The following is a 14,338-nucleotide window of genomic DNA, read 5'->3' on the forward strand; positions in this document are numbered from 1 at the left end:
ATAACAATAGAAAACACTCAAATACTAAATAAAAAAACAAACATAAACAAACGCAAAATTAAAGAAGCCTTACTTATACAACAACTTAAACCCAAAATAAACCAATATAAAGGAAAGCCTTTATATCTATATTAATATAATAAAATAAATAAAATTATATATTCAAACATCTAACACTGCCCTCTACATTCCGACACTCAGTTACACAACCCCTTTCAAACATGTGGTCAGCTTCCGGTCAGTTACCTCTTTCTTTGTGAACCTGACGATGACCGAAGAAGGTCGAAACGTTGTTCGCTCTTCTATGTAAAATATTTTCTCAACCCAAACGAGCCGTTTTTGCATATAAAAATACCTCAAGCATTATTATTTATCACTTTTTATATCAATGAGTCTGCTGCTCCAAACTTTATAAATGTAAAATTAAAACAACATGTTCAGCGATAGGTTAGATCAACAATTCGCTACAAAGCCAGTATGTGATAGCAGTTTTACTATGGAACATACTCGAAAGGTCAGTTACTATCTATTATCTAAAAGTAACAAGCATAAAGTAGTATTTTAAAGGCAAAGAAACATGCAACAGACTTATTATCTATGTTTGTTCACATTGATACCGTTATTTCTATTGATAATATCGCTACATAAGCTGCTTACTACTATAAGGAAACGCCCCTTAAAATATTAATGGGGCCATTAATTTTCTTAGTTCCGTTTGTTATTGTTTGTGTGTGTTTAAAGAAACCCTGAAGACAACTGTGAGGTATTATTTTCAAGAGAACCCAAAAATATGACCCAGATCCAGTTTTGTGATTTCATGTGCATCCCTCGCCAAACCCACATAACGGAAACAATCCGGAACTTAATTTATCAAAGCCATACAATAGTTTCTATAATAATCACAAATCTTTCTGTAAAATGTCTCCAAGTGGGCGTTATCTAGAGGCGCACATAAAATGGTGTTTTTCGAGTCTGCCTACATAGCGCAGCTTTACATAAGGTAGCTAGTTTCCAACCGCCACTGGTTTTCAACTCTGTTCAACACTGTTGCAAGGTAAGGTTTCTCAGCGTTATCTTGTTAGTTCTAATCGTGCGTGTAGCTATAAATGTGCAAATAATGTCTGCATTAAAATAGTACGAACAAAAAGATATATAAATTTAAAATGACAGTTAAGCATAAAACATAAAGACAATAACTATAGGTTTTAACATTATCACAACCAGCGTTCGGTTTGCTCTACTGTACCACTTCTCTTACACAAATTCCAAAAACGATAAATTTTCTGTCTCATCGCAACGTACGAAGTGTCCAATAAACGATGTCACTAAAACGTGTTTTTTTATGAAGTACTCTGTACAGGGGGCTTAGAAAAAAACAATAATAAGGCTTTGTTCGTACTCCCCACGTTCGCGTTATATCTTCTTTTCTGCGTACACATATGCACATTACGCTGACTTTTACACCTGTGTGTGATATACTCCGATGTACAAACTCAGTACAACATTGATACGGCATACGAGTTAATATACAACTAAACATATACAGATATTTGCTGTAAAATTATCACATCTTTCTCAATCTTTACGCTAATTTGTTGATTAACATTTTTATTTATAAAAATTTTCTTCGTTTCATAACAAAAAAATAATAATAACATTAATTCACACTATTCTAAAAACAGTATCCCTTGTAATATTAGTTTTGTAAAAAATCTTGTCACTTAGTAAACAGTGTAAAACCTCATTCAATATTATATTTCACTATGACAATCTTACTGCGTAATCAAATTAGACAATAAGCACATATCACACAAAACTGAGTGAACAGAGATTCCATTGATGGTTAAGTGTTGATGAATGAAATAACAGAATCCTACGTATTAACATGAAACCATTCATTCAATTTCCACTTGGATTTCTTTTATTTATTTATTTAATGACGTTTTTACTGTGTGTGTCTCTTTGTTGTTGAAAATGAAAACAAAATAAAAAGCGTTAAAATGAAACAAATGATGTTCTTCGCTTGATTCCTGCCTAAAAATCTAATTATAAAGCACTTAAATGAAATTTATAATAATTATAATTCACTTACTTAACCTGATCCACACCCAAAATTATTATTATGTCTGTTATATCCCAGCCAGCCTGTGATCCCTAGAACCTAGCGAATAGCCTCTTCGGTACTGATTGCAGAAGATATAGTGTGGTTGACATTATATTTTCCTTTGATTTCACTCGTGCGTATGTAGAATTATTCACTAATGTCTCACTTCTGCATTGTCTCCCAACAGTAGTGTGAAGTGATCAATATTCGATTATTTTAGATATTTACTCACAATAACCTTCCAAACGCAAAAATGCTTGAACTTGTCATTTTTAGACCGTATTAGACACTATTCTGTTGAAAATCAACAGTTTTATGAGCTCTGCAGTTGTTGTTTTTTTTTTGTTTATTGTAAAGCGGACAGTGGTATATCTGCAGACTTACAACACTGGAAACCAGGTTTCGATACCCGTGATAGCCCATTCTGTAACTTTGTGCTTAACTTTCAACAACAACAACCTCATGGTTGAATCGAGAACCTTTATTTTTAAAAAATAAAACTGCCATTAATAAAACAAAAAGCCCGGCATGGCTAGATGGTTAGGGCGATCAACTCGTAACCCTAGGGTCGCGGGTTCGAATACTCGTCACACCAAACATGTTCGCCCTATAAGCAGTGGGAGTATTATAATATGACGTTCAATCCCACTATTCATTGGTAAAAGAGTAGCCCAAGAATTGGCGGTGAGTGGTAATGACAAGCTGAATTCCCTCTAGTCTTACACTAATAAATAGGGACAGTTAACGCAGATAGTCTTCGTGTAACTTTGTGTGAAAACTTAACAAACAAAAAACGCATATTGTGTAACATAAATTTCCTTAGCCAGTGGGTGTGTATTTTTAACTTATCTGAAATCATGATTTTTTAGTATAAGTAGATAAGGTTTTTCTTTCTTCTGTAACTAAGATGTTAACTACTCAGCACTGTGACAAGTACACTAAGCTATGAAAAACAATCGATATTTTCTATTTTGTTTTACATGATCTTTCGTCTCCATCTCCCGTTCTTATTTTGTTTCATTCTATCAGTTCTACTAATCTCAACGTCTCACTTTTACTTCATATTAAAACACTTGTATAAACTTTATATCTTCTATACTATCTGACAATTACTTGTGTTTTTGTGGTTATTTCTGTGCAAGTTACTTCAGTTTGCAATGTAAATTCTTTTACATGTAGCAAGTAAATGAAAAGTATGCTACTTTGCAAACTTAAAGGAACTTTCATATCTGCACACAAACATTTTGAGAATACAACTGTTCCACTCCACCCGCCCTGAAAGTAAAAAGTCGTTTTATCACCACTGGTAACACAAAAACGTTCAACAATATTGCATTATCTTTCTTTTGATACGATCCACAGATCCTAACGTAGTAAAAGAGAAAAATTATGACAAGCCAGTTAAGTCACTTCTGCCCTTGATATATTGTGCTATTACAAAAACTATAAATAAATATATGAAAACATATTTTGTTAAATTTTAGGTCGTCATCCCTACAAACAGCCACATAAATCTTTCAAGTTTATATGCGGTAGGCACATAAACTGCACCGACAAAGGAAAGGTAAGCACGAATGTCATATTAGAAAATACTTTATTACTCTCTCCATCATACTTAGACTCATTACAGGCCATTTCTCTTGCATGAGAATGTTCGTTACCTCGTCACTCAGCTTTATGAGACGAGGTACACGTCAGATTGCATGTCTTCTGTATCCTTCTGTTACTTAAAAGCAATCAATTTTTTTTTTCTAATTCAAACTAGGATTATATACAGCTTATATGTTCGCATGTATAAAACTCGTTAGCTTGAAAGTATTTTATGTATCTGTTGCATGGCCGACATAAACGGTTTTGGTCCCAGATTGTGCGAAACAAGTCAGGGTAGTGCAAACTTACACATCAGTAGTAAATCTGTTTACGTGTAAACTGTAATAGAAAATTCGGTAATTTTGGACATATGTTAAAAGGATCTCCAGACCCCCTGTAGCAGTTAAAAATAATATATGTTGCTTATCTGCAGGTTTTGTCATGTTGATGGGGCTAACACAAGTGAGAAGTCAAATGGACAGTATCGTTTTTTAGACAATTTTAGATTAAGTATTTATTCATTATTTCAATGGATAGTTCAAAAATGTGCTTCATATACAGCACTGTAATAAGAATATCAAAAATACGAAAAACACTCATTTTCTGCTTGATGATGGTTTTTGTTTTCTTTGACCTCTCGTCATTATCTACTGTTCTTTTATTTAGAGGCCCGGCATGGTTAGGTGGCTATGGCACTCGACTCGCAATTTGAGGGTCGCGGGTTCGAATCCCTGTCACTAAACATGCTCGCCCTTTCAGCCGTGGGATCGTTATAATTTATGGTCAATCCCACTATTCGTTGACAAACGAGTAGTCCAAGAGTCAGCGATGGGTGGTGATGACTAGCTGCCTTCCCTCTAGTCTTGCATTGCTAAATTATGGACGTCTAGCGCAGATAGCCTTCGTGTCGCTCTGCGCGAAATTCAAACAAACAAACGAAATCTTATGTTATCATACAAAATATTCTCACTTTTACCTCTTAGTAAACTACATATCTGCATAGACGCTTAACCTACGCTATTTTAGTTACTGTATTTTACTTAATCCTGTTTAACATGTGAATCACTTAACTTAGTAACATTTAATTACATACAAGTTACGGGAGGAGAGATCTAAAAGGTACTAGAAGAGGTGGGAGAGCAGTATATCTCTATGAACCTAAAAACACTTCGTAAACTGAAATCTAAATAAAACTAGCAACAATACATTCAATTTTCAATGAGTAAAAGCCACAAGTTTGTTTTATAGGTACGTTTAATCTAAAACAATGAATTATTAACGATATAATACACAAATAATATGTCGCCAGAGATGCTACCTGCCTAGGAATCTAACAAACACTAAAAACCCTTTTAAATACTATCTTGTGTACACCGAACATACTTCCACTTTATTGGTATATGTATTGCTCTGTTTAGGGATTTGATAAAAAAAGAAAAGTTCTTTTAAATGAACAGCAGTCGGAACAAAACATTTGTGGGTTTTATTTCAGGCTTTCTTGGAATACCAAACAAAAAGGGAAATAATTTGCACTGAATTTTTGTCTCGTGTTACTCTGTTAATCTTTATGTGATTAAAAAAATAAAATACGAGAGCTTTACTCTAAAGGCCCGACATCGCCAGGTGGTTGAGGCACTCGACTCGTAATCCGAAGGCCGTGGGTTCCAATCCCCGTCACACTAAACATGCTCACCCTTTCAGCCATGGGGGCGTTATAATTTGACGGTCAATCCCAGTATTCGATGGTAAAAGAGTAGCCCAAGAGTTAAGGGTGGGTGGTGATGATTAGCTGCCTTCCCTCTAGTCTTACACTGCTAAATTAGGGACGACTAGCGCAGATAGCTCTCGTGTAGCTTTCCGCAAAATTCAAAACAAACCTTATTCTAAACATGAATTTAAACAACCATTTCTGGTATGAACGAGTAATGTCGTAACTCGCATTTTTAAGTCTTTAACACTAACTTTCTTTGCTTTCTTTATTTCAGAAATACACATACCTTGCTAAGCAACAACACCCTGATCAAATAAATAACTTTATTATTTCACATATTATACTTAAGAGTTAGCTGACGAAAATTATTTCAAACTTAATAATTTGTTAATATAAAAGTTAAATGAGTATAAAACGTTGACACTGAAAACTAAAAGGTTACGTAAAATGATTTTACATTTTAATTATAATTCTCTTTGAAACCTGATAATCAATATTAATAACCTACATAAAAGAGAAAATGTTTAATATTATCTTAGAATAAAACGAGTGAAAGTCACAAATGTTTTCAAGATTTAAGTTGTTTATTTCGGTTGTGAAGTAAAGCAACTTGTTAAAATATTAAATGCATTTCACATTGTCTAAAGCTTTAACACGTGTATTATGAATTTTAAACCTACTTTAAAAAATATTAATTGTATTACTTAATAGCTATAAACTGCGTTTCGATATCTCTGGTGGGTTTGGTTTGTTTTGAATTTCGCGCAAAGCTACTCGAGGTCTATTTGTGCCATCCGTCCCTAATTTAGCAGTGTAAGACAAACGGGATTGACCGTCACATTATAACGTCCTCACGGCTAAAAAGGGCAAGCATGTTTAGTGACGGAGATTCGAACCCGCGACCCTCGGATTACGAGTCGAGTGCCTTATGGACTGGCCATGCCAGGCCATCTCTGGTGGGCTGAGCATATATAGTCCACTCTATAGCTTTCTGCTTAACAACAAACAAGGTAACGATTCCTACTAATTAGACCACTGAGTCAATAATTAAATAGTTTTCTCTTCCAAGGATCCTTAGATTTTTTTTTTTTAACTGAAACGACAATGAATATTGACTTGGAAGAATTGATTTGTTTTTATAGCAGTAATCTAAGTTTTTGTTTGGGATAATTTCTTTTACAATCAAAGCATTTTCATAAATTAAACTCGTGGGTTGGGTTATTTGCATCTAAACATTATTTTACCGATTATTTCACGAAAATGTGTATATAAAGTTCACATCTACTAAAAGCATTTAGGTGAAATAGACTGCTTTTGTTACCTTTTTTGTTGTTGTTTAGTTCAGTATCCAACTTTTCTTGCGAGTTGTGAACAGCTTACAATACTTCTGTTCTGAACAATACATAGCTCTAGCCAGATATTTCTTATAGTATTTACATCTTTTCGTTAACCTTTTTCGCACCTGGCAATCAAAAATATAAAAGCTACATTTTCTCACTTGAACATCATTAAATCAAAAGTAAAAATCAACCCGATAACGAGTAATAGCTCGTATAAGAAGATAATAGAACCTTATTTAGAAACAAAAAAGCATTAAGATTATTATATGCAACTGATTTAAACTTAGAACTCAAATAACATAAAGTTGATGTTAGATAACTGTTTGATTATCACTTTTCTTTTCACCAAATCGAATATTTTAACAAAATGTTGAAACTGAAAATTTATTCAAAAAAAAAAAACAAAAACAGTTAGTGACACTATTTTAATTCATAATTTTTTAGACTATGCTATGTCTTACAGCCCCTAGTAACGAATGCAAATAACATTACTGTTTTTGTTATGACGTGCCCAGCAACATTCGGTTGCAAACTCTCTTTGCTAACCTGAAGATGACCTAAGAAGGTGGAACCGTTGTTCTGCAATTTATTTTAATTAAAGTGCTAATACCCATACCAGTCGTCTTGAGAATACATTACTCTTATTTCAATTGTTTTTAGTTAAACACAATGCTACACAATGGGCTATCGAAACATAGCGTTTAAGATCATAGGCATACCGCTGTGCACTGGGGAGGATATTGTATTTTACAAAATGATTAGAAAAAAAAAACAATACCTATCACGGGATTCTGTGTATGCGCGCAAAGGTGATATTCATCTAGCTTTTCTTTTCTGAGCACAATGATCTCATTATAGTGATAAATAAAAACAGCCAAAATAAGCTTCTAATGACATTCCTGCTCATAATGAAATCAACATTCGTACATTTCATTTACCTTAATTAAAAATGTGTTTGCATTAAGTAATAGGAAGAAAATATAATTTTAATGTAACGTATATCCATGAAATATAACTTACCAATGTATCTCGCTAGTATTACACTTTGCTTATAATATCAGTAATTTCTGTTTCTCAACTAACAGTTTGGATGTTTAGTTTAAAAACTATTGTATACCTATAATCTTTTCTACATACCTCTTCCTGATGGAATCAAATAAGTTTCGAAAGTTGGATAGTATGTAAACTATCACTGTCAACTAATGATTTTTTTTCTTTTAAGAAAGTGAAAGGAGCAAAATAACCCTAAATGTAGGAAATATAATTTATCACAGTCAGGCGAACCATTAGATGACTTATATTTGGGTTAAATCTTACGAATACTAAAATGCTACTTTTTAACGTTTATGACGATGTAATCCAAGCTACTGGCAACTTGTGGAGAAAAAAATTCGATTTTAAGCACCAAATCATACACTGATGTACGTGTACTTTCGAACAACAAGTTTAACATCGAATAATTTGTGTGGATTTATTAACAGGGTTTGATCTCGGGCGGTAGTACGTCCACTTAGATGTTTTCTGCAATTTATATTACGATGTGTCACGTATTGAAACACTTCCTTATATCAGCCAATTTTTACATACAAAGGAGAGGATCTACTTGCCTCTTAAGCGGCGCTTTCATGTACTGTAACATGTTAATGCTGAAAAATTCCATTTTTTTTCTTGTTCACTACGCGCTTCAGAAGTTGCCAATAGAAAAAGGGCCGTTACGACCCAAGACCGATTCAAACGCCATTGTGTAGAATGAGATTACTCTTATTGTGTCACTCGGTGAATAGTGTAATTATAGACATAAATCTTCTCTGTCAGCCTGCAGAATGCTGTCTCCCGAATACGGCTGTACCAGTGACAAATGGTGCCCATTAAACGCCCATTCAACAACCGCCATTTTCCACTCCATCTTCTTCTTTAGTGTCCGTTTCACAAAATCGCGCCAAACCACCCTAGTGAATACAGCAGTGGAGACCATGCTTCAAATGCTGTCTTTCATTTATTATAGCCTCATATCTCCAGGTGCTTCAGCACTCCTGCTGGACACTGTCACCTAGAATAAAATGAAGAACTTAGACTTCAATTGTCCAGCACGCACATGGTGGTCGCTTTGTGACGCCACCAAGATTTATAACTAACACACACCCAAATCAACCTCAAAACACGTGATACAGCCATTCTTCATTCTGTTTCAGTCAGTTCTGTAACAAAAATCCAAGGGAGGGGTCTAGTATTTGTAATCCGAGAAAAATGCTTAAAGCAATAGAACAAAGATAGAATAAAAAAATAGCTCTTCTGAAACTTCAAGGGGATAGACTCCATTATTTTAACATTTTCCCTAATACAAATGTGCATTAGAAATGACGACTAGAACAAAAGAAATATTACCTAATAAAAAAAAAAGCATTTTCAAATAAAGCTACACCGCAAGCACAAGCAAAAAACTTCAGTGAATCCAATATCCGTCTATCCTTAAAAGTAGTTACACTGGAACCACTTTTTAAAAGCAATATTTAGTAAACGAAAGCCACTTTCTGACGTAACTACAAAATATTACGTTTCAGCGAAGAAAAATAGAAAATAACTTTTTTTGTCAAATCTGAGACGTGCTGATGTTTGAAGAATATAAATTTAACGATACGCAACTTTGACCCAACTTGTGTTTGTCAGGAAACTGTTTATTTCACAGGTTATATGTGCTTGCGTATAAATAGTAGTACGAATTTGTTTCTACAGTGTTTATTTATATGATTGTAGCATTGACAGTTAGAATCAAAACAGACGATCAGTTTGTGTTAAATTTCGCGCAAAGCTACACGAAGGTTTTTTCGGTTGCCGTCCCCAATTTAGCAGTGTAGGGCTAGAGGGAATACAGCTAATCATCACCACCCATCGCCAAATCTTGGAGTACACTTTTACTAACAATTAGTAGGACTGACCATCACATTATAACTCCCCCACGGTTGAAAGGGCGAGCTGCATTACAAAATGTAATTTACTCGTTATAATTATATATATTTTCATAATTTCAAAGTTTTCTAAATACAATTTGTGCTTTATTTGAAGAGGAAAAGGGGCTATTTCATTATTGTAATTATCCGAAAGTTTTTAGTAATTCATACTTTATATATCTTGGATCACTAAAAGTCCTAAAATATGAAACACTACCATAAATAGTTTTAAAATACGAATATTGCGTCATTAACTTTTTTTTTTTTAATTTAGCACAGAGCTATATATTGATATCTACATACAGCCGTCTCTAATTTTGAATTGACAGATAAGAGGGAAAGCTGTTAGTCGACAACACCCATTGCCAGTTCTTTCCCTACTCTTGTTTCACCAAATAATGAGATCTAACAGTAAGTCTTACAGGACAATCTTTCTTGCAAGAGACAGCTGTTTTACATACCTCACAACGGAAATAACATATACTAACAGTCTACTACTTCAAAACACGTAAGAAGTATCTTATTCATATAATAATAAAAACGGGCAAACACTGGAAGAAAAAGACACTAGGCATATACTTAAAGCCACTAAAAAAACAAATTGTAAAATGTTAGATCAAACACCCAGGATTCCATGAAGCGCCATACACATCTTAAGTCCAAGTTCTTACCGACTGCTAAGTGCATCTCGAAGAAAAAATCTACTTCACATTCTATCAAATATGAATTAATTTATTATAGTCGTTAATAGTTAAGAATATTTCATACCCAATACTCAAAATGCTAACAATATATTCGAATCAATCTTTAGTTAACACATTCAGTAGACAAGTTTCTTAGTCTAACACCTACAAATCACGACCTTAATATTTATTGAAATCGACACTCCGGTAATCGTTATGTTGCAACAAAATTACCGCACGTTGGAAATTAATGCAAATTCAGTTCAGTTGGTTGAAATTTACCATTGGTAAAACAGCAAGCGTTAGGATTTAAATTTTCATAATTAATCGGTATTGTCCTATCAATATTAGGTGGTAAAGTATTCCTAGATGTTGAGTGGAACCCATAATCACTATACTAATGCGACTAAGTATCCTATAGCCGTCTGTACTTGTGAACATACCGCCGATTCATTATGGAATGGCTACAAAAACGGAGCAAGTCAACACAACACAACACACGGCTGACTCTTTCTCTCTCCCCCTTAATGATTGATGTCATTTGATCACTCTTTTAGCATACACAGAATACGTTTTTTTTTTATGGTAACACCCCATGAATTCACTCATATTACAGTCCAAGCATGCTAACCACTAATTGATATTTAGCCTTAGTTATCTGAACCGCATTAGTTAGGCTTGTATATATTACAGCTTCGTGATCCACTTTATGAAATAAGGTCGTAAAGAGGGGGTAAAACATATCCGTGAAACTCAAGTACAGACAAAAATTGCATTATGCGTCAGAGTTGTGAAGTAATTTGGCAGTCTAACTACCTTATGTTTGTTTTTCATGACTGATATCCAATGTCAAACCCTGTACCATACATTACTGGTAATTAGTTTTTAAAAATAATGTCAAAGGTTTTGAAAGATTTTTTAGTATACCTTTATAATAATCATAAAAATGTCTTCTTTTTCAACTTCAGTATTTTTTTGATAAACGTACCAAATAACTATAAATTTAAACTAAGTTTATGTAGTGCAAAGAAATATTCCTGAACACTTATTCTTTTATTATAGCTGGGAGATATAGAAAGCCTTCACCCATTTGTTGACAAATGCAAGTCAAATCTCTTCACCTTTTGTACATGTGCAACCATTTCACTTACAACACAGATTAACAAAAAAAATTTTTTTTTCCAACAAAGCCACAATAAGCTATTTGCAGAGCCCACTGTGGAAATTCAAGCCATGCATGCCTTACAAGTTTGTAGATTTATTGATTTCTCACTAAGGAATGACACAAAAATTATCCAGAAATTGTCTATAAGAGCTTTCTATAAAAGAAATGTTAGCGTGAATGTGCTTTATAGTCACCATCAGAAAAGCATACATTGAATAGGCGAAGTGAAGAAAATTTGTCATTGACCACTATTTAGTTCTTCAAATTATATAAATGCACAACAGCAGTTATAATAAATATACTTTGTATACTGAAAACTGTTTAATCTCAAAGTCTAAGTTCAAGGGAGGTCCAGTTCAGGATTACTGATGAGAAGTGGAATTCTCAGAAACCAGTATAACTCAATAACACATTAATGAAAATGTATATTGAACTTGGTCTCCCTTTGAGATGCTAAATTTATTTATTAACAAAGAACTAAATAATACTACAAATCACTTTTAAGCAATATCACTATAAATGAGAATATTAAAATTCATTTACAAGCTGTGGTCCTCCAAAAACAATTATTAATGTTGTATATTAGCCCTTATAAAATTATTTTCCCATCAATTTTATTACAGAGTATAGTTTCCAAACAAAATTTGTTAGCATGCACAGGGCAAACAGATACTACAATTACCTTCCTGCCAGTCTTTGTATAACTTGTGCGAAATTTGTAAAATCCATCCAGAACATTTGCTTACAAATAAACAGTAAACACTGAAGTATCAACTTTTGTAACTGAATACATTCTAAGTCTTTATGTAACATATGCAGGTTAAAAAATGTAGGCAACTATCAACTACATCTTAAGATAGCATAGTATTATCTAGATTTTGGCCTTTTCATGAGAAAAATATTTTTGTACTTTTCTTTTATATGAAAATATACTGAAATAGTAACAATGACATTCTGGCACATGCTGTTTAGCATTAAAACTGTGGGTAATTTGAATAATATAAAAATAAGGAAATATCTTATGTTCCTCATAACTTCTACACACATGACTGAAAATAGATCCTGATTTAGATGGGATGTGGAAAATTAGTCAAACAAGAGAAACTCTGATAATTAACTCAAGGTCCAATTATAGCATTAATGCATGTTCTCAGTAAGAAATATGCTACAGTGACTCCTTAATGGTTAAAATAAAATGAAACCTCTTATAAACTTTATCTTAGTACACACTACAGGTACACTAATAATGCATATTTATGAAACCTATAGTCTGTAGCGTCAACAGATTTGAAGTTATGAATTAAAAATCATTGTAATTGTTCAAATATTGATAAAAAAACCTGTTTAAAGGCATTTAAATGAAAGACCTTTAATTTTCATACTTTAAGAATTTGTAGATAAGACATTTTGCACTGGACATTGAAAGTAAAGGAGTTATGGATTTACAATATGCAAAACAAAAAAAAAACTGATGTGTTTTTGATATTTTGAATGATACAAGATACCTTAAAAACAACCAGTAAGAAGATATCAGTTAAAAAGGGGTAGTTTAAGTGCATAATTTGTTGACACAGTTGATGTTATCACACATGTACTTTTTTTTAATTTAGATGTTCGTTTTCACTAAAAAAAAGTTTATGTATGAAATTTAAAAAGTTTCATCAATAGCAAATTTTTAACATCAATTACTTTTTATCCAATCCATACTCATGTTTTTCATATGAAAGTAAACCCAGATTCAGACTCAAGATAGTCTCTTTATGAGGTTTGTTTGTTATTGTTTTACATTAGTAGTTTTTAATAATGATCATAATAGGCCTGGCAAAAAAATTTAGTTCAGAGCCTATCTGACCCTTAATCCACCACTGATTTTAGTGCAAAATGTATTCAAAATCACTAAATCTATGTGTAAACCCAAAACTTTTACACAAAATAAATCAATTAAGTTGTGTACTAGTAAATAGAAAATAACATAAAATACAGAAATTTCACTTTTTAACTTAAGACTAAACCCACAAGAACACATGAAAATTAGAATAAATGGCACTTTGACTGCAACAACAAAAAACAAGTGCTGTTGTAAATATCTAAACTTTTATAACAATACTGGTTGCCAAAAATGCCTATTAAAGTGACTAATCCATTATCTAAGAATAGTATAGTAGTAATATTGTAAATAACAGATCCAGGTATATTTCTACATGATTCATCCAATTTCTTCAAAATATTACATGTAGCTATTACACAATATATTGTTTCAGTAGTCTTGCTGTGACATGATAAAAAAAAATTATGTAGTTATAAAATCCAAAATAAAGCTAAACATTTACAGTACATTTTATCATAATCAATACCAGGAACAAAAACAGGGAATTTTTTTTCCCTTTTTTAAGACATGTTATAAAACTGTATTCTAGCTCTGAGTGGTAATACTTTTTTTAATTCACTGCAATTACTTTAAAAAAGAATTCTTTCTTTTTTATATATCACAAGTGAAAAAAGGGAAAAAAAATTACAATTTAAAAACTCCATCACTTGATATTTAATAAAACAATGATGCCATCAGGACACAATCTTGTGGCCAATTCATCCTGATGATATAAAAGTTTGCAGACTGGTGTTGAAATGAATGGCAGTTATTTCCAGGCCCAGAAAAAGAAGAAATGAGATAAAAATGAATCAATGAAACAAAAGTTAACGTATTTGCAAAGAAGATAATAACTTTTTCTTAAATGAAATTATAAGTGATTAAAACACAAAGATTCAAGATCCAGGAATTCTCCCAATTATTTGTGCC

At 32.7% G+C, this 14,338-nt stretch overlaps 1 protein-coding gene and 1 long non-coding RNA gene across 3 annotated transcripts in view; one reads left to right on the plus strand and one right to left on the minus strand.

Moving 5' to 3' along the window:
- Window positions 1-559: 559 nt before the first annotated feature.
- Window positions 560-14,338, plus strand: part of LOC143229376 (uncharacterized) — a 56,269-nt gene continuing 42,490 nt past the window's right edge. Inside the window, exon 1 of the long non-coding RNA XR_013015840.1 lies at window positions 560-1,054. This is a non-coding gene — a long non-coding RNA (uncharacterized LOC143229376). The remainder of the gene's footprint in view (window positions 1,055-14,338) is intronic.
- LOC143229375 (S-adenosylmethionine synthase-like) overlaps window positions 1,594-14,338 on the minus strand; it is a 55,679-nt gene continuing 42,934 nt past the window's right edge. Inside the window, exons 10-11 of one of the 2 annotated variants that reach the window (XR_013015837.1) lie at window positions 14,058-14,155; window positions 1,594-8,795 (exon numbers count right to left, since the gene is read on the minus strand). The gene's annotated coding sequence lies outside the window, so the exon portion shown is untranslated. The remainder of the gene's footprint in view (window positions 8,796-14,057; window positions 14,156-14,338) is intronic. The other variant, XR_013015838.1, reaches the window with a different exon arrangement.

This window comes from Tachypleus tridentatus, chromosome 10, assembly GCF_004210375.1.
Source record: "Tachypleus tridentatus isolate NWPU-2018 chromosome 10, ASM421037v1, whole genome shotgun sequence".
Classification (NCBI taxonomy): Eukaryota; Metazoa; Arthropoda; class Merostomata; order Xiphosura; family Limulidae; genus Tachypleus; species Tachypleus tridentatus.